Source organism: Lagenorhynchus albirostris, chromosome 8 (genome assembly GCF_949774975.1).
Source record: "Lagenorhynchus albirostris chromosome 8, mLagAlb1.1, whole genome shotgun sequence".
Lineage (NCBI taxonomy): Eukaryota > Metazoa > Chordata > Mammalia > Artiodactyla > Delphinidae > Lagenorhynchus > Lagenorhynchus albirostris.
In genome coordinates this window covers 70,719,059-70,740,598 of record NC_083102.1, presented here as the reverse complement: position 1 = coordinate 70,740,598, position 21,540 = coordinate 70,719,059, and the positions used below count along the sequence as shown (strand labels likewise).

Below are 21,540 nucleotides of genomic sequence, written 5' to 3'. Positions count from 1 at the left end.
TAGAAGCTAGATCTAGAACAAATATTTGTTCAATTGAAATTTCTTTTACTAAAAAGAAAAGGACACAGACTGCTCCCATCTGTGTAGCAGTTGATATATGATTCCTCATACTACACACACACACACACACACACAAGGCCAGTACATCTTACAGAAATCAACATGTGAACATTTGCATGAGTTTAGGAAAGGAATGTTTAGAAATTATAGGATATTGTGTTTATTTGACGTTAAAATTTTTGTTAATAATGTGTGGGTTGATTTAGTTTGTATGGAATATTTTAAAACCTTGAGGTTTTAAAGAAACAGCACATGTACCTCAAAGCTACAATAATACCTACTACAAGGTTGGCTATTATATCCTAGTGATAGATCTGCAGCCAAACCACTAAAGAAATGTGGTGCCTCAAACAAAATAGACTTACTAGTTAGGCATTGTAAGAAAAAAAACTTATGGAAAAAAATAGTTACCCAAATGTCCTTCCAGATATTAATGTAATTTTAAATTAATGTAACCCAAGATTATAGGAAATATATTGCTAATCACAGAGTTTACCACAGCCATTCTGAATCCAATGGTTTCATTTTATTTTCCACAGAATTCGTAATATAACTTAGATCAGATGAGTTGAGATTCAACAACTTGAGAACTCATTTATTACACAGAATTTTAAGTTCTAGTTTTTTTTAAATGCTTTAACTCAGCAGTTTGGTATCTATAATCCTTCAAATTAAAAAAAAAGTAAATATTACCTTGGTTAAACAAAAGAGAACAAAAACACATGAAAATTTTCTTTATCCTAAGAGAAAAGACACTTTTATAGTGGTTATTCAGGTTTCCTCTCCCTGCTGGGGTAGAGGGAGAGATAAGGAGACAGAATCCCATGTGATTCCTTAGGTCAGTGAGGAAATTCAACCTGCCACGTTAGGCATGCTTCTCTAAGATTTATGGAGGTCATTCAGTTGGGTTTATTCCTCTCAAGGTAAATTTGGCAGGATGCAGGATTTAGTCAAAGTCAAGGTTCAGAAATTTCTGGGCATGTCTGGAGAGCAGGTGGGGCTGGCACAACAGATGTCCATTTGCATAAATGACTAAGGCACCTCCTAAGAAAAACTCATCTTCAGCAAAGAGGAAGCCAGGCCTGACACACGTGACCTGATAACCAAGCCTCAGGGCCTGAGTGATTCTGATTCTCAACACAAGGTGCATCCCTCCTCTGTCTACTCTCACCTCCAGGTCCCAGGGTGCAAACCTAGATCCCACCTTCTATGCTGCTCTGAAAATGCTTTCACCAAACTCATCAGTAACATCAAATTGTTAAAACCAAGCCTTGGTGTTACTTGATTCTCACAATCATGGGACACAGTTGTTTTAGAGAATAGATAAATGAATTGATCTATCAGTCCATCTTCTTTCAATCACTGGCTAATACCCAAGATCTTGCCAAAGGAGAGAAGCAGAACATGGCAGAAAGAAAACTGAGTCCTTGGTTCTAATCTTCATCACTCTACTTCTACGGGCCTTGGGTTCTTCATGTATAAGACAAATAAAAACTAAGAGGCTGAAGTAATGATCTCAAGGCTTGTTTTAGGGCCAAGGCTATTCTTTCCCAACCTTCAAATATATAGAATATGTATTAGTCTCTATTAGAAAGTCTGTCTCATGAGATAGGCAATTCCTGTTGCCTTTATTGACTTCTTTGGGTAAATCAGCAAGGCAGGGTCTGACCATAGAGAAAGCAAGGGGTCCTAGGAGGAAAGAGAGGGATGCCTACCAAATAGAAGAAAATGACAGAGAATGGAAAGCAGGAATTCCCTTAGAAAAGCTTTATCTAATTAAAAATTATCCTAGGGCATGCCTTGCCTGAGATATAAAACTCAATTATGGAGGTTCCTTAAAAAGCTACAAATAGAACTACCATATGACCCAGCAATCCCACTACTGGGCATATACCCTGAGAAAACCATAATTCAAAAAGAGTCATGTACCAAAATGTTCATTGCAGCTCTATTTACAATAGCCCGGAGATGGAAACAACCTAAGTGTCCATCATCGGATGAATGGATAAAGAAGATGTGGCACATATATACAATGGAATATTACTCAGCCATAAAAAGAGACGAAATTGAGCTATTTGTAATGAGGTGGATAGACCTAGAGTCTGTCATACAGAGTGAAGTAAGTCAGAAAGAGAGAGACAAATACCGTATGCTAACACATATATATGGAATTTAAAAAAAAAATGTCATGAAAAACCTAGGGGTGAAACAGGAATAAAGACACAGACTTACTAGAGAATGGACTTGAGGTTATGGGGAGGGGGAAGGGTAAACGGTGACAAAGCGATAAAGAGGCATGGACATACATACACTACCAAACGTAAGGTAAATAGCTAGTGGGAAGCAGCCGCATAGCACAGGGAGATCAGCTCGGTGCTTTGTGACCGCCTGGAGGGGTGGGATAGGGAGGGTGGGAGGGAGGGAGACGCAAGCGGGAAGAGGTATGGGAATATATGTATGTATATAACTGATTCATTTTGTTGTGAAGCTGAAGCTAACATACCATTGTAAAGCAATTATACTCCAATAAAGATGTTAAAAAAAAAAAAACAAACAAACTCAATTATGGTCAAAATTATTCTATTCCCTGATTGTGGTGTATGGAAACTTCTCAAACCTTCCATTATAAACAGCAAAACACACTTTCCATTTTCTATTTCAAAGAACATATTTATTTTCCTCCAAGGGTTGTTTCTCAGTGAGGTATAGTGAACACAGTATTTACATTTTGTTTTATTAATTACTTATGAAAGTAAGAATAAACATTTTCCTCAAAAGTGCTACTACAGAGCAATACAGTACTCGATTTGACAAAAATCAGAAATATTATTCTGATCCCATGAAATGTAATGGATAGTCAAATGTGCCCACATTGCTTAATAAGGTAACAGAAAATTGCCAGTAATTAGGAAGAAGAAAACCAACTAAAGTTGAAAAGTAAAACTGAAAAAAAAAATTACCCACAATTTAAATATCTTAGAATTCCTTTTTTTGGTTAATGTATAAAAATAACATTACCTGCAAAGGTTTATACAAGTAAAATTACCATCACACATCAATTTACTTACTTTAATTATTTCAGTGCATTTAGATATGAACTAAGCTTTGGGTTTCTTTTTTTTTTTCCTAAAAGAATTGTCCTTTTTTTTCCCTCTACAGAAGTACCCTAACTGTCCAAAGCATTTGGTCCTGTTCAATAGTTAAAGAACTCTTTTTTTTCTCCTCTCTCTAATTTGGCTTCAAGTCAATGCTGTTTTTCTCCTTCCAACTGTTTTGGACATATGCTGGCCCAACTAACAATGGTAAACACAGCAAGCTGTCTCTGATATGGTGCTGATTAAGTCATCTTGTGAGCAAGCAGAGTTTGGATGTTAAGATGCTAAGAAAAAAACTACTTTCAGAAATTCTCCTCCCTTTGAAAAATATTTGGATTTTCAATTTTAAATTATATGATAAACAAACCATGGGATACTTTGAAAATACATTCACTCAATGCTGGCCTAGGCATTTGAGAAAAATAGAAAACGAAAACATGGTTCTTATATTCATGGATTTTACAGTTTAAAAGTATAAGGGAAAAGCACAGGGAAGAGTGGAGCCCAAACATGGGCTTAAAAATAACTTTCTAAAGAATGGCACTTGCATGTCTTGCAAGAAAAAAGGTATAAAATTAAAATCATGAATACTTTGAATTGCATTTTTATATTCTATTAGTAAAATATTAGTACAAAACTAGTACCTTACACCAAAAGATTTAGGAATAGAGATCCAATGAATACCATAAGCATGTGGTACAAAATAATTGGAAGGAATACAAATATTGTAGAGTACATAATTGTTATTCAGAATGAAAAATTATTTTTAAATATTGGCATCTCAGATTCTGTTTTTGTACATGTGAATCGAGCACTTATTTTTTACTTAGCTTAGATAGCTAAGTGCCAGCTTCCCCTCATTATGCAAACAGATAAAACCAAATGGTTAAATAAAGCCAGAAATACAATTCTTCTCTTAAAATACATACATATTTGGAACCCTAAGAGGAATAAACAACTCAAAAACGGGACCACCTCAAACTTAAGAAAACTGTAATATTTTATTTAACACCAAAGCTCTCACCAGGTTAATACTATCCATTATTTGACAAATGTGAAAGCAAGACAGATTAATTAATTTATAATCATGGACAATTTTTTTTTCAGTTTACTCTTAAAACTTAACTCAGTTTTCTTACCTCTAAACAATGCAGGCCCCAAAAATAGAAAGGTGAGGAGTAATAACTAGTTGTTGTTATCAAAAGATTTACAATCTAAGCAGGGTGGGTATCTGAGGGAAGAAATGGTAAGAAAACATACAAAAGGTATAGAATATGATAAAGTCTACACTTAACGATCTGAATAGATAATTAGGGATGTTGATGGGTGCAAATTTTTGAGAGTTTTCTCTATGAAATGTATTGTGCTAAGCACCTTAAATACATTATGAAATCGCAGAAATAGTAACAATTCTTTCTATACAGGTCATAAGAAATGCTCCTGAGTACAAGATATTAAGAGGATGGTGGATGGAGAAATAACTAAAAAGCTAACAGCAACAACAAAAGCAGACAAGAAGATAACCATTGAATAACTAAGGTACAGAACACAGAATAGAAAGGGATGAATTTAAGAGATGTCTTCAAGGTACAGTCAGCAAGACCGGAAGACCAACTGAATGAAACAACTAGGAATTCTTTAAAAAAAATCACTGATATATTTAGATTATGGTAGCATTGTTACAGCAACACTGAACTTTTTTGTTAATTTTAAAATTATAGGGCAAAAGAACATATAATTTTATTTTCTTTAAAGAGGCAAAATCTTTCAATGGCAAAGGTGGGGAGCACATAAATGGCAATAAACTATTTTGTAGTCATCAATATGTTTTCTAACTGTACAAAACCATATTATAATATATTTAGAAATTCTGGGAAACTTTTGATCAGTAAATACAATCAAACTAAGTAAAAGGTCAATAAAAATAATCTACACATCAAGAAAGAATAAAATTCTTAGGCAGAAATTAAACAAAATAACTGCAACACTTGTACACTGAAATTATAAATCATTTTGGAAAGAAATTAAGTGAGATCTAAATAAATGGAAATACATCCCATGTTCATAGATCAGATGACTTAATATTACTAAGATAGCAATATCCCCCAAATTTATCTGCAGATTCAATGCAATCCCTATCAAATCCCTACTTTTGCTTTGTTTATTTGCAGAAACTGACAAGCTGATCTTAAAATTCATAAAAATGGAAGGGACTCACAATAGCCAAAACATTCTTGAAAAGAAAAAACAATATGGAGGACACACTTCCTGGTTTTAGAACTTACTACAGAACTATAATAATCAAGACACTGGCATAGAACATGTGTATATATCAATGAAATAGGACTAAGTGTCTAAAAACAAAGCTTTACATTTACGGTCAATTGTTTTTTGACAAGAGTGTTAAGACAGTTCATGGAGAAAGAACAGTATTTTCAACAAATTGTGCTAGGACAACTAGATATCGAGATGCAAAAATAATGAAGTTGGGACACAGACATGAGAACGGACCTGAGGACACAGCAGGGTAAGGGGAAGCTGGGACGAAGTGATAAAGTGGCATGGACTTATGTACACTACCAAATGTAAAATGGATGGCTAGTGGGAAGCTGCTGCACAGCACAGGGAGATCAGCTCGGTGCTTTGTGACCACCTAGAGGGGTGGGATAGGGAGGGTGGGAGGGAGACTGAAGAGGGAGGAGATATGGGGATATAGGTATACGTATGGCTGATGCACTTTGTTATATAGCAGCAACTAACACAATGTTGTAAAGCGATTATACTCCAATAAAATAAAAAAAAAATGAAGTTGGAACCCTACCTTCCACCACACACAAAAAATTAACTCAGAATTGATCACAGACGTAAGTGTACAGCTAAAACTATAAAATTCTTAGGAGACAACACAGGAGTAAATCTTTGTGGCCTTGGATCCTGGCAATGGTTTCTTAAATAACAAAATCAAAAGCACAAGGAAAAAAAGAAGATAGATTTACATTAAAGTTAAAACTTTTGTGCTGAAAATGATAACATCTATACAAAGAATGGGGGAAAATATTCACAAATTATAAATCTGATAAGGATCTAGTATCCAGAATAAATAAATTTGTAAGAGTTAAACTGAACAACAAAAATACAAACAACCCAATTAAAAAAATGGGCAAAGAACTTGAAAAGACATTTCTTAAAAGAAGATATACAGGGGCTTCCCTGGTGGCGCAGTGGTTGGGGGTCCACCTGCCGATGCAGGGGGCGCGGGTTTGTGCCCCGGTCCGGGAGGATCCTGCATGCTGCGGGGCAGCTGGGCCCGTGAGCCATGGCTGCTAAGCCTGCGCGTCCGGAGCCTGTGCTCCGCAACGGGAGAGGTCACAGCAGTGAGAGGCCTGCGTACCGCAAAAAAAAGAAAAAAAAAGAAAAAAAAGAAGAAGATATACAAATGACCAATAAGCACTTGAAAAGATTCTCAGCATCATTAGTCTTCAGGGCAATGCAAATCAAAACCACAATGAGACACCACTTCACACCCACTAGAATGGCTATAATAAAAAAGACAGATTATACCAAGTATTGACAAGCACTTATGACCCAGCTATTCCACTCCTAGGTATATACAACAAGAGAAATGAAAAACACATCCAACAGAAAAACTTGTACAGAAATGTTCACAGCAATATTATTCATAATAACCAAAAGACAGAACAACCCAAATGTCGATCAGTCGATGAACTGATAAATAAAATGTGGCATATCCATACAAGCGAGTATTATTCAGTAATACTAAATAGTAAAAATAAGTGAAGTACTGATACATGCCAACATGGATGAACCTTAACAACACTATGCTGAACAAAGTAAGCTAGCCACATAAGACTAGATATTGTGTGATTCCATTTATACCACATGTCCAAAATAGGCAAATTTACAGAGACAAAAAATAGATTAATGATTGTTTATGGCTGGGAGAGGGAAAGTGGGAATGAGAAATGATTGCTAGTGGGTATGAGTTTTTTTAGGGTAGACAAAAGTATTCATAGATTGTGGTGAGGGTTACATAACCCTGTGAATATACTTAAAAACACTGAATTATACATGTTAAATGAGTGAATTTTTATGATGTATCTCAATTATGTTGTTAAAATAATTGAATAAAAAATTTTAAATATACTGGGATCTAGAAATAACAAAAAGTTAATACATAGAACAAAATATTTCTTCATTTCGGAAATATAAAAGACAATCACTTGGGAACTGTTATATTTCCAGAAATATAACATACAGAAATTTTAAATTATGCAAAGTGAAAGTTGCCAATGCCTTATTAATATTTTCCCTTAAGCTATTAAGATTATATTTTTAATTCAATACATACTATCGCCAGCTTCTTTGGAGCAGAATGTGTGAAAACACGGACTTAAAACGCCACCACAGTATTGACTCCATCCTTTTAATCAAGGCATCAGACTTTTCACGTGATCGAGAAAAATGATTCATTTTCTTGTTCCTTCTTCCCCCTGACACTTTAGGTTTTCTGGGGCTAACTGATACAGTATGAAGGAACACATGTGGTCTGCTTCAAGCCTCCAATTTCTTAACTGAAAAGCCACTTTCTTTCTAATGCCTGAACAAGAGGATAAATCAAGGTTAAGGTCCAAGCAAAACTCCTAAATGTATACTCAGACGTTCAGGATCTTCCCCCTCGCCCCCTACCTTCTCCTTAACAACCCTTTTCTTCCCACCCCCTTGATGTTTCCTCTGTGACACTAGGTGAGCTAAGTCCCATGGTCCCCACACACTCATGTCATCAATGTAAATATTTCACCTTTGTCCATTTCCCCAGTAGCAAAACAGAAAAGGCCCTCAGCGAGGTTGCTTTATTTGTGCATCCACTCATTTCACAAATACATTCTGTTTATTAAGTGGCAATCACTGAACCGAGTGACAAAACATTGAACAAAGCACTAAGGTGGGGAGAAAAATAAACATTATTCAATTATACTACAGTGAGGAAGCATGATATCAGAGATACGCACAGGGCACCGTGGGCACGCTTTACACAACAAAGTTTTGGAGCTGGGTATATGCAGGAAACTTCAAGTAATTACTGCCACAGAGGCACACAAAGGATGTGGATGGCAGAGTGTTGAGTGTTGAGAGGAGGAAGTGGAAGCTAATATCACATGACAAAGAGTTTGAGACAAAAAATTAATATTTATTGAGTGAATACTCTGTTACAGAAACTGTACTACTGCCTTTCAATCTATTTTGCTCAGTTAATTCTCCACAACTCGGTAAGGTCTTTAGTATTACGATTTCCATTTTACAGACGGAATATCAAGATTTAGCACAGTTATGTTCCATACTCAACATTTCTCAGCTGAGAGGTAACATACATGGAAAGCTAAGTCAAATCAGTCTGAGCACAATTACGACATTATTTTCTATAAATTATCCACATGACCTTTAAGATTTCTGCAAATGTTAGGCAAATTAATTTTTAAGTAACTAATAAATAAAATATTTGCTTCTTGGTAAGGCAGAGTGATTGGGATATTCAAGCACAAGGAAAATGCACTTGTCATTATATATTCTTCTACGTATTTTAGATGTCATATCATATTATGTATTATCTATTCAAGTCAATGAATAATCAATCGAAATAAATACAGGACAATACCTGTATTTATGGATCACCTCTGCTAGTCTCTGGTGTCTAAGCTTATATTTAAGTAGGGCAGCTAGCATTACTGGCTCCGACAAGCACGTACGAAACAAACAGACTTTAGACTGAGATATTTGATTGAAAAAGTATCTCACAGACTACATTAAAGTTTTTCAAAAGTTATATTCCCAAAGCTGTTACTAAACAGTTGTCTCTACTTTGGCTGAGACCCCAGGAAAATGAGTATCAACTACTCCCACATTCTAGATCACCCATGTAGGAAGGCAAAGGTATAAACAAAACCAGTGTGGGAACCCATGGCTCCTCAACACTCAAAGGTATAAAAGAGCTGCAGTAAAAATGGCCAAGACATTGGAGAAAAGACATGGAGAGTTTCTTGAGGAAGAGTGTCCATGTATGTATTCCCCAGCCCACCCCCTCCTCCTTAGTGATGTAGGGCTTGCCTGTCCCTCCCCTTAAGATTAATGAGAAGGGCTTGAAAGAACACACTTGGAGAACTTGATATGTTTCCTGAAGTTTTGGAGACAGGGTGGACTGGTTTCTGACTCAAGTCTGAGAAATCTCAAGAATAAGAAGGTAATTGAGTCCACCTGGAGAAAGAAGGCACACCTTATGAGCAGGTCTAAGGTGTATATTGTGTAGAGCAGATTTAGGCCAGGAGAGAAAGAGGATGACAAGACTGGCCCGGGATTGTCTTACAATCTGCCTGTGAGGGACACCTAACTGGTCGAGGACACTTCAGCAAGAATACTCCAGAGGCGTACAGGCTGGTACCCAAAGAATGAGGGAGCATGTAATTGGCCAATTGTGGGGTGTTTCACTTAGTTCAGGAAACTGGGTGAGTGAACCCTAATAAGCACCTGTAAGGGAAACAGGCAACTTTAACCATCTGTCCTAAGCAGGGATGTCAGTTCACAGGAGAATCCAACACAGAAGACCGTTCCTGCGTCCTTACCTCTCCTCCCTGCTCCCCACATCAAGCTGACAGAAGAGGGATAAAAGCAAAAAGCTGAAGAAAACAGGGAAGGTGACCATGCCTTTCGTTTCTATTTCAGGCTTATCGATGCAGCTAATCTGAGTTGAGAAACTTTTACTTTGAATAAAGTTTGATTGTTACCATACATTGATAATTACTGAACTGAAACAATCTAAGGCTAAAGTGTGTTGAGTACCTTTAATTATCTGATAATGAACAGAAAAGTCATGAGGCCTATAGTTCATTCCCAGTGTTGGGTCAGACATCTCCTCCAGTTCTAGTTTGAATGGGCAGAGCGGAAAGAAATTTAAGTTGGTTTTCTGTTGGTACCCTACAAATCCCAAGTGTTTAATGTAAAAGTTACAATAGTTGTAAGGAAAAAAAAATTAGCCCATATGATCTTGGCATTATTAGAACGAATTATTAGTGTGTTAGGTAAGGCACAAACCTCAGTTTCCACATCTGTAGAGTATGGTATATAAATTCAGGGGATTAGTCCTGAAATAGTCTTGAAATGAGCCCTGATATATAGCTGGCAGGTGACCTTGGCAAAACAAAGTTTCAGGACATCATTCTTGTCACCTTTTACCCCGCTATCTCTCCAGTTCCTTTACTTACCATAGCCTGTGAAAGGAACACCAATAACGGGAAATACACTATACTTAGGAATAAATTGTTATGTTTGTTTATTTTTAGTAGTAGGAAAATGAGTGTGTTTTCTGAGGATTCTGAAAATGAAATACGTAAAACATGAGAAGAATAACCATTAATGACTGGGTCAGAAAAGATGACTGATTACATGAAATTCTACATGGCAAAGATTATATCCAGTAATTTTGGTTTATTATGAAAAGAAATGCTTTCAGTATCTGGGGGCCAAAGTTGAACAAACATGAGGATATTCTTTAAACAGCTTTTTTAAATGTCTAAAGTATTTGTGCTTGTTTATTCCAGGTCTCATATATTGTTAAAAACTTTTTCATGCTAGATCCTTTCAAGTTCAGCAGATGGTAGGCACACTTGTAAAAATAAATGCAAATAAATGCCGAAATTTAATTATTTATTAAGCTCATAACATGCCAAAAGCCAAATATAAACTTATAATTTGTATAAAAATAAATAAATAAAATTTTGCCTTTTTGTTTTAAATTATAAAATTAATAGTATATTCATGGCAAAATATGTCAACAGTACAAGAAATATAGTAGAAGGTCCAAATCTCTCTTTCTCAATCCTTACCTCCCACTACCACTCCTAGAAGAAATCCCTATTAACAGTTTCTTATCTATGCTTCATGAGGTCTATCTTTCATGAAATGTTAAGTTTCTGTCTCTACGTATTAGGGACAAAACAGATAACCATTGCTGAAATAAAGACCAAGCATAATAATTAGATTTTTATTTTCGCTTGTAAGAGAGAAAATTTAGAAAGAGATGACTTTAAAATTTACCAGGAGTATTTAGGTTAGATATTAAAAAGACTCATCATCCTGCCATTGCTTTAAAGTTGTCAAAGCCCCAGGATAAAACACTGAAAGTGTTTGCAGAATCTCCTTTGACCTACATCTGCTTTTTAAATTTTAAGTCAATATCACATGGAGAATAGATCTAGAATGTTGAACTAACAAGCACTCCAAAATAGCTTCTTCTAGGTTTAAAAATAACCATAATCATACTATTCCTAAAGTAGCTGGGAAATGAGCACAGAATATTCTCTCAACTTAAAACTCAAATGTTAATGAGATCCATTAAAAATTCCTCCTGAATCTACTGGATTCCATAATTTTCTACTATTCCTAATAGATTTTTCTCATTAAAAGATATTCAGAAGCCCTCTGAATAAATAGTAATATTAATAGGTTTCTGAATTTACCATATGGGAAGTAAATAAAGGTGGTTAAACCAACAAGAAATCAAATGGTACTTATTAGATGTATTTAATTACTCCAAAGAATGATCTATCACTTTACCCTTAAAACCATTCTAAATGAGGTAGAATCCATTTAGTTTTCTGCTGAATTATGTAGCATTACCAACAATTTAACAGACACATGAAAATCTGTACAGCAACACTGAGAAACAGAAGTTTTCTTGAGTTAAATATTAAGATAAGTGACAGTAAATTTTAAAATATTCAATTTACTTCCAGAGGAACGTTTTTCCATATGTGGCATTTGGCTGCTGACTTCAACACTGGAATGAGACAGAAACCAGGGAACCTAATTAAAGAGCTAGGAGAACATCTGGAAATTCAGTAAATATTACTCAGATATAGTAAAGGTGTTTTGGACTTTTGATCACATACAGTATTGCTGTCCTAAGAAAATTTAACCTTTCAATTCTGGGGCAAAAGGTAAGACAATTCAATTTTATGTCTCCTCTTAACATTTCTTATTTCTGAATACCCAGCACTAAAATCCATGTTCTATGAGCAATCTGAATGAATGAGTGAATGAATGATTTAATGAAAAGTAGTATTAAGGAACCTGCCTTTATGCTGAAATTATACAAATCTTTGTAACCATTTTTGCCTATACAAAGTTCGTAGATTCTTACCCTATCCTTACAAAAGACATAATATAATTCCCTCCTATATATAGTTTTAGTATGAAATGTTATTTTTATTTAAATACAGTCATGATTTGCAGCTATAACTTTTTTGAACTTCTTAAGACAATATCCTAAAACTTCTGAAACACATACTAGAGCTCTTCTAATAGAATTTTTGATGATATATATTTTTTCTCCAAATAAAAATACTATATATTATAAAAAATTAAAAATACAAGAAAAGAAAACTCCATTTTACCATCTAGAAACAATAACTGTGAGATCTATTTTTGAAGTATGTACATAATGAGACCAAACCGCATAAAAACTTTTTCACCTTGCTCTTTTCACCGTATATTATGACAGAAAGATTTTTATCATGCTGCTAAAGCTTCTCATAAATGCTGTCTTTAAATATAATGAAATAATCAAGAACGTAGAGCTATAATAATTAATTTAACCATTGTGAAGCTATTGCACTATTATTTGTTTTCAGTTCCTTGTTTTTAAAAAATATCCTTTTATTATTATACCTGTGTAATGGGTATTGTAGAAAATTACGAAACACACACAAAAAATCAGAAAACATAAACATCAATTTCTAACACCTAGAGGTTACTATGGTTAAGATCTTAATATATTCTATTGAATCTTTTATGTATATATGTATCTGTATGCATTTGTGTATGTATATGTATATTATAATGAGATAATGTAGGCATATTATTTTATAGCTATATTATTTTTATGGGTTAACAATCTCCATCTTACTTTTTCAGAATAATTTCATCTCATCTAAAAGCCAGATCATATTCACACATAATTCCCCCAAATTGTCCACTAGAATTGTTTTTTGAAAATTAAGCGAAGTCCCATTTTTATTACCCAGACTTCTTAAAGACTTCCCAATTTTTTCTATTAGTAACAGTGCTGAAATGGAGACTTTTGTGCATAAGGCCTTTTCTATAATTAGAATTGTTTCCTTAGGAGAGGTTCCCAGAAATGGAATTAATAAATCAAATGCCATGAATTTGTAAATCTCTTGATACCTACTGCCAAATGACTTTCCGAAAGCACTGTACCAAATTACATTTCCAACAGCAAGGCATGAAAATTTTCTTAAAATGATCATAGTTAAACATTAAGGAGACTCGGAAACACAATTTAAATTTGATGTCAAGAAACAATGAAACTACCCAACTTTATGTGCTTCCATCAGTTACCTGTCAAGTTCAAGTCATCTCATTAAACATGTACTCACCACAGAATTTAAATCAGTAGGAAGGATGTATAGCATAGTTCCTGCCCACAATAAGCATACAAGCTACTGAGCCACCAGAACTGACTGATCCATAAGAGATGATGTCAACATAATGACAAAGACAATGGTAGAGATACGCATAAGGATTTATAAGAATAAAGGTAGGAAACACCCAACCCCGTATCTGAGAAAAGAGAAAGTTACCAAAGGCTTCTAGGAAGCTATAACAATGCAGTTTTATCTTGATGATTAAGTAGGAACTTGCCAGGAGAATAAAAACTAAGGACCAAAAAAAGAGGACAGTCACAGCAGAAGGATCATCATGGGCTTCGAGAGTAATCTGTAATATAACTTGGTATGAATAGGTGCAGCCTTTTTCCCCGTTTTTTCTAAACTTTTATGGTATGTATCATTCCTTTAACATAGTTTCAACAACAGAGTTCTATAATCACGTTCTATCCATATAGGGTATACTTTAGCGCCTCCAACTGTTCTCAGGAGGAAGAGGTGTAGTTAACAGCCTCTTTAGGGGGCATTTGATAAATATACGAATACATTTTTCACTGTCACCATAAATAATGGTACCACTGACATTCACTTGTCAGAGTCCAGGGAGGCTTAACTTGTGAGGAACACTCCCACAAAAGAAAGAATTGTTCCACCTAAAATGCCAGTAATGCTCCACCCTCCCTTCTTAAGACATGCTGAGCCAGACAGGAAGTTCCTTGAGCACAAAAATGGTATTTTACATGTTACCTTCATCACACCTAGAACACATGGATGCTAGATATGTAATAAATGTAAATACCTTTTGACAGATTAACATGAAAAGTAGTAAGATTTCAAAAACAATTAAAAGGTTCAAAGCACTTCACTGTCTCATTATTTACTACTTATCATGCATCACCATGAGGGGCACTGCCAGAAAATGATGAGGCTGTAAGCTGCTAGCCTGTGCAATAAAATCAATGACAGCCACCTAACTGTTTACATCGGCAGAGAAAGCAAATCGGTATAATTCCCTCTATCACGTGCCACAGGGGGAAAATTCCTAGAGACATTCAAGATCTGCGAAAACTTATTTTTAACTAATTGTGGCTCTAATCCTCTACCAGTGGTCACCTGGAATTGAAGCATAATCTTCTGAAGCTTAAGACTTAACACATTATGGAAAGTGCAGAATAAAACGATTCGTTCACACAAGTACAGTTTGTTCTTAATCGTTTCATTGGACTTTTTGAAGTCTGCAGCATGTATGACCTTTAAAAATTTCTTCTTAAAACAAAATTGCCTTGATTTATTTTTTACTGAATCTTTACATACTGTTAAAACACAATCATTTAGCCTTTAAGACAACCGTACTGTTCTTGGGAAAAACACACCCTAAAACATAGGGTTCTTAAGATTTTTATTTCACAATAAAACAGGCCACAGGCAAATAAACACAGTTCTGAGTTAAAAGTGGCAGGAGCATTAGGTTTCAGAATTATCGTAAAACAGGAAGGTTGTGAGGGTATAACATAGGATGAAAGCAGCCTCAACCCTGGAGCCTTCCTGCTGACTTGGGCCATGCCAAAATATACAAGGGTTTATACACAACACAAATACACACAAAGGGACACACACACACATACAATACTCAAATACTAACTTAATTGGGAGAGCTATTATCTTTCCAAAAGTCCAGTTCAAAAGTAGAAAATAATAAAATAAAAGGTTCAAACAGTTAATTCAACCATGTCTGAAAATAATATGCTGCCAGTACACTTGGATTAGAAATGGTTTTCAAGCATGTGCATATTAGCAGTTTCTATTAAGGTAATGCCATCTGGGAGAATAATCTTTTCTCCTTGATGATAATTCTACAAGCACACATACACACACTTAAATGCCTGGAAATGGTTGTACCTCCAGCTTTAGTGTCGGATTTCTCTCTGAACAATTGCTTCAAGACTACACCTCAGACAAAAATTATATAGCTTGCATCAGTAAATATGGTTCAAAATATACACTGTGGTAAAGAAAATATACATTGTGGTAAAGAGTGCCATACCTACAGTTATGCCACATTCCAATAAAAGGAGTGGGAGAATACACCAAACGGAGGTAGCAGTTAAACTGCTCACCAGAAAAATAAAGAAAACCAGGTCATTATTTTCCCTTCCCTGAAAAAAAGCAGCAGCTTCTGCTTAGTTTGGAACAGTCACTGCAAAAAGGGAAGCTTGTGTTTATTCAGCTCTGTCTTCTCAGCAGTCCAGTTCATTAGGTTTGTAGGTTTTAAAAAATTTTAACTTTGTTACAGTAATTTGTGGGGAGTGTAAAGCCTACTCATGAGGTGGCAACTCAGAAGCCTGCACTGCAGAATACAAGCCAAAGGCAACATAAATATACACAAAATGCATGCAAATTAATTGTAAAATATTCTGCAGGCTCAAAAAAAAACTTTTTAAGCCTGAGAATCTAGCTGCTTTCCTAGATAGCAAAATTGCATTACTAATAATTTCTATTTTCACCTATCATCCTTCATGTACTTGGTATATAAATACTTGATATCCTTGAATAAAATATATGGAAAATTCAATAAGAAGAATGTAAACTTCCATATAGTAGTCACTGCTTGAAATAAATTCCCGTATAATTTTAAATCACAGTTATTACAAAGGATTATTTGATAATTCCAAGTCAAATGCTTAATCTTTTAACATGTACAGGCACAAGAGAAAATGAAACACACAAAAAACTTATTTATAAAAGATGCTAACAATAACAAAAATTACCATAATAAAGATAAGAAGCTTAATTTCTTTTCCTCAAATAATTACACAAAGAGTACATTTCAATTTAGCCTCCTAAAGTAAGTGTAATGGGCTTCTTATCAAGACATCACACCATCATTTACTGTAAATATCGGGTCAAATAAACACAGAATCACTATAGAGAAACTACTAACACCAAACCCAGTTCTTAAAGCAATTTAAATTAATGTTGATTCTGTGTTTGAAACTTGAGCAATAAAAGAATAAGAATTTAGCATGATAAATTTTTACAACAACGATCTTGTTTCCCAGGATAAAAATAGAATTTTTTAAAAGTAGGGGTACAGCAACTGAATCACATCATGCGCATTTACACTGATGGTAACAGATATACCTTAGTATTTGGAAGCCTTTTGATACACATACTTCAATTGGCCTAGAGGACACTCTGCCCTCAGGTTTCCTCCTGTTGGACTGGCTGCTTCTTCTTGGTCCCATTTACTGTTTCCTTTTCTCCACCCCCACCCCCCACCCCCGACCTCTTAATTCTGGAGTTTCCCAGGGTTTAGTCCTTGGTTCTTTTCTCAATCTATGGCAACCCCTTGGTAAACTTATCTAATCTCATCATAAATATCACTTTGTGTTGGCAACTCTAAATTACATATTACCGTCTGGACCTCACTCCTGAACTCTACGCTCATGTACCCACCTGCTGACAAGCAATGTCTTCTTGTATCAATATGTTTAAAATATACCTCAGAGTTACCATATTTAAAAGTGAACTCCTGATAGTCCCCTCAGACCACCCCGTTTCTATTGTTCTCCACATTTGTTGACAACTCTATCCTTCCAGGTGAAAGAAGGATAGAGTTCCTTCTCTCCATTCTCTCATGCTCTCTACATCACATTAATCAGGAAATTCTATTGCCTCTGTCTTCAAAATACCCTTACTTTTTGTGAGGGGGTGGGTGTCAATAATATGACCACTTCCGTAACTCCACTGCTAACAGTAGGGTGTAAGCCAGTGTCTTTCTCAGTGAGATTACCATGGTCCTAAACTATTCAGATCACGTGATCCTCTGCTGAAAACCCTACACTGGCTGGCCATTTTGTTCAGAGTAAAAGCCATGACCCACACAGCCTGGTGTGATCAGATCTTACTTTTCCTCTCTGACTCCGCCTCCAATTTATCTCCTCTCCCTGACTCTGTTCCAGCCACAACAGCTTCCCTGCTGTTCCTTAAACATTCCAGACACCTCCCATCCTACTTCCCAGAAAACTCTTCCCTCAGTTCCATTTATGGCTAAATCCTTTACCTCTCACACAATTTCTCATAATTTATCCTGTTTGGAAAATATAAACTTCCCTCCCTCCCAACCCTATACCTCCCATCTGCTTAGCTTTTTCTTTTTCTCCATAGCACCTACTAACTTATATTACAAAGTTTATTTATATATTATGTGTATTTTATTTCTGATTCCCCTTCTTGGGATATAAGCTTTAGGAGAGCATTTTTTTGTTTGCTCTGTTCACTGCTACATGCCAGGCCACCTAGAATAATACCTGGCACATACCAGATGCTTAAAAAACATTTATAGAACAGAATGAATGGAACAGAATAGGCTGGGAAATCAGAGAATGGAATGGAATGGAATGGATCAGAATAGGGTGGTATGGCAACTGTCTATTCTGTTTTGCTATCTACTCCAGTTAATATCACTGACTCTGCTTTTGTTTCTAATCTGTGAAAAAACAAATGAAACAACAAAAAAAATCCAGCTAAGTACACAAAGAACAATGAGATACCTCTGAAATGGTCTAGAGTTTTCAAAGGAGCCACATATCCAAATTATAATCACAATAAAATTAATTAACTAATGGTAAAAAATGTTGCCTTTCTAAAAGCAAAGGCACTAGTCAGAAGGCCAGAACCAGTGAGGGCATATTCCTAAATGAGAAAATGAAGAACTCTCAAAATCTTACACAGAAACAGACAATTTTGGCCAGAATAAGTGAAATAACTACACTCCCCATTTACTTCAAAGTAACCCTTTTCCAACAAACAACAGTGTGTGTGCAAAGAATGGCTTTAAAAAAAACCTTTTTATTTTGAAATAATTTTAGAGTCAAAGAGAATTGCAAAAATACTAGAGAGGATTCCTGTGCACCTTTCACCCGGTTTTCCCCAGTGATTATATCTTACATAGTTACCTCAAAAGCAGGAAGTTAACCCTGATATAATGTTATATAAATGGAATCATACAGTGTGTTGTTTTGACCTTTCAGGACTGCTTTTTATACTCAGCATAATGCCCTTAAGATAAATCCAAGATGTTGCCTGTATCAATAGTTCATTCTTTTTCATTGCAGTGTAGTATTCCATGGTATGGACATACCACACAGTTTATTTAATCACTCACCTGTCAAGGGACCTTGTGAATGTTTACTCTTTTGAGCACTTACAAATAAAGCTGTCATGATCAATTGTGTACAGTTTTTATTGTGTAAACATGAGTTTTAATTTCTCTAGGATAAATTCCGAGACAGGCAATTGCTGCATCATACAGTAAGTGTATTTTCATAATTTTTAGGAAAATGTCAAACTGGTTTTCAGAGTGGCAGTATCATTTACATTCCCATCAGCAATATCTGAGTGATCCAATTTTCCTGTATCCTTGTCAGCATTTGGCATTATCACTAGTTTTAATTTTAGCTGTTCTAATAAGTGTATATTGGTATTTCATTGTGGTTTTAATTTCATTTTGCTAATGGCTAATGATGTTTAGCATCTTTTCATGTGCCTATTTGCTCTTTGTATATCCTCCTCAGTGAAATGCTTCTTCATGCCTTTTGCCTGTTTTCTAATTGAACTCTGTTTTTCTTTACTGTTGAGTTTTGAGAATTACTTATACATTCTATCTAGAATCCTTTGTCATACGTATAGTTGCAAAAGTGTTGTTTTTTTAATATAGTCAGCGTTTTGCACACATTCTCATATTATACACATTTATTAATTTAATAAACACAAGGTCTCATTACACAACAGATAACAACTATACTGAAATGACTAATAAAAATCCCTCTTTTTTGTTGTTTTTGCCTTTAGTCTGTCATCCACTTATTTTACCTCTTAAACCTTTCTCTGCTTCATCAGAAAAACATTTAAGTAAAAATAATTTTAAATAAAAAGTATACATAAATGTACATCCTACTTTCGTTCATGCACATTTACTCTGTAGATGCATGTAGTACATATTGTTATAAAATTATATCCACCTACCCCCAACACACACACACACATACCCCACACACCATTCTGGCTTTTAGATCCAAGGAACAAAAAAGCTTCAGGGGCAAATCGTCTCATTTTGTCACTCGGTAGAACATGGACCAATGGATTCTCTGTTAATATATTTATAAGGTTCAACAGTAGTTTCTATTTTACTGAAAATCAAAGTTACTTTCTCACTGTGACAAATACCTCACATTCTTTTCGACAATTGAAAAGCTTTTTATTTACATGAATCCTTTGTCACAAAATTAAAACCCGTCTATTTTAGCAACTTAAACCTGTGTTTATGAGTAAGGTTCCAATCTCTGTGTTTTTCCTAAATTTATTTTGAATGTTAGGTCTTCTGATCCTTCAATCACACTGCTCATTATCAGCAATTGCAGAAACATCATCATCATCATTGTATTAGTTAGGGACCACTCAGGGAAACAGAACCCATGCGAGGTAATTCAATAGAGTAATATGGCAGAATTACTTGAAAAATGTTGGAAGAGACAAAAGAGAAAACAGAGGAAGGTGAGGTAACCCAGAGATTTAACAAGTGCTACTGCCTCAAAGGATCAAAGTGACAAAGAGAAGACATGTTAGGCTAGAGCCCAGAAGCTGGGTTTGGCATAAGGGAACCAGAAACCCAGGCGGCCACCAAGGTGCCACCCTTAGTTGGGACAAGGCCAGAGCTGTGAGATTAGATCTGGGACCATGGAGAAAATGCAGCCATTTGGCCAGGTATGGAGCCATGGAGGGAAGAGCTTCTTGGAGAGAGAGAAGGGGTCAAGGTGGGAGCTCTTCCATCTGTCCTTCAATTTCCACCCGGTACTTCCCACTGGCTGAACCTAAGAAGGAAACAGGTGGCAAAGGAGCCTGGGAAACGATGTTTGCCAGCATCAGCCTAAAGCAAAACAGCAGAGCAGGGGAAGGGCAGTGGAATTGTCACCAGGGCTAATACATGGTAAACTCTTCTGAGGAAGTTCAGTAAGCCAGATTTCAGTCAGGCTGCATTTTAGCAACTCTGTAAAAAGATCTGGTAGAAGTTAGACCTACTATATAAATTTAGTTTTACTGATGATTTTGGAATATTATTATCTATGGGGTCTATGATTCTTCCAGACTATAACAACTGAGCAAGACCAAGGAACAGAGAAATAGGCAGAAGTTTTGCTGTGAACGCTCTCGGGTGGGGAAAACTGCAATGAGTCCCTGGTGACACAGCCATTCTCCAGCTCTGCTCCTGCTGGAGGAACTTCTGTGAATGTGTCTACATTTTCTAATGCACTACTGTTTCACTCGGTTAAGGGGAAACATACCATCAACCACCACCAGATATCAAGAAAATTAAAATCTTGTCTATTCTAAAATGGCAACATGTTCTATTGGCTTCATCGTAGATTAAGTCAAACAAAAGAAAGGAGAAGGAAGGTGCCAGGATGGGTCAGGTTGAAGGACAGAGAGAAGCTACAGTCTATTCAGTATCTCCTCTGGGGTCAGGCTCAGGGCTGGTACTTGCCATTGGCTAACTTGTTTAATCTTTACAACAACTTTGAAAGGTAAGAATTTCTGTTCCAAGTTTACAGATGGCAAAACTATGAACCAAAGAGGCTGAGCATCTTAAGATGTCCCTCAGTGAGTGTGGGATGCAGAGGACTGTTGATACTCCTTTCCAAAAGCCAACTTCTTTCTGCTACACCAAGGGTTTTTCTGGAATTTTATAGTCTTTAATCTTTTTCTTATACTAAAAAGATTCTTTTTTACTTCAAACGAAATAAAATTACTAAGTCTAAGAAGAACATCTCTTTCCAGCATCTATGTAATCACTAGGCAAGGGCATGTAGTGCTTGGCAAAAAGGGACAGGAAGAGAAGCAGCCAGAAATTT

At 35.7% G+C, this 21,540-nt stretch overlaps 1 protein-coding gene and 1 pseudogene across 4 annotated transcripts in view; both read right to left on the bottom strand.

Annotated features, from left to right (window-relative positions):
• The window catches only part of HDAC9 (histone deacetylase 9), a 586,393-nt gene that overhangs the window by 506,346 nt on the left and 58,507 nt on the right, over positions 1 to 21,540 (bottom strand). The window lies entirely within an intron of this gene.
• Positions 1 to 21,540, bottom strand: part of LOC132524939 (casein kinase I-like) — a 79,358-nt pseudogene that overhangs the window by 7,718 nt on the left and 50,100 nt on the right.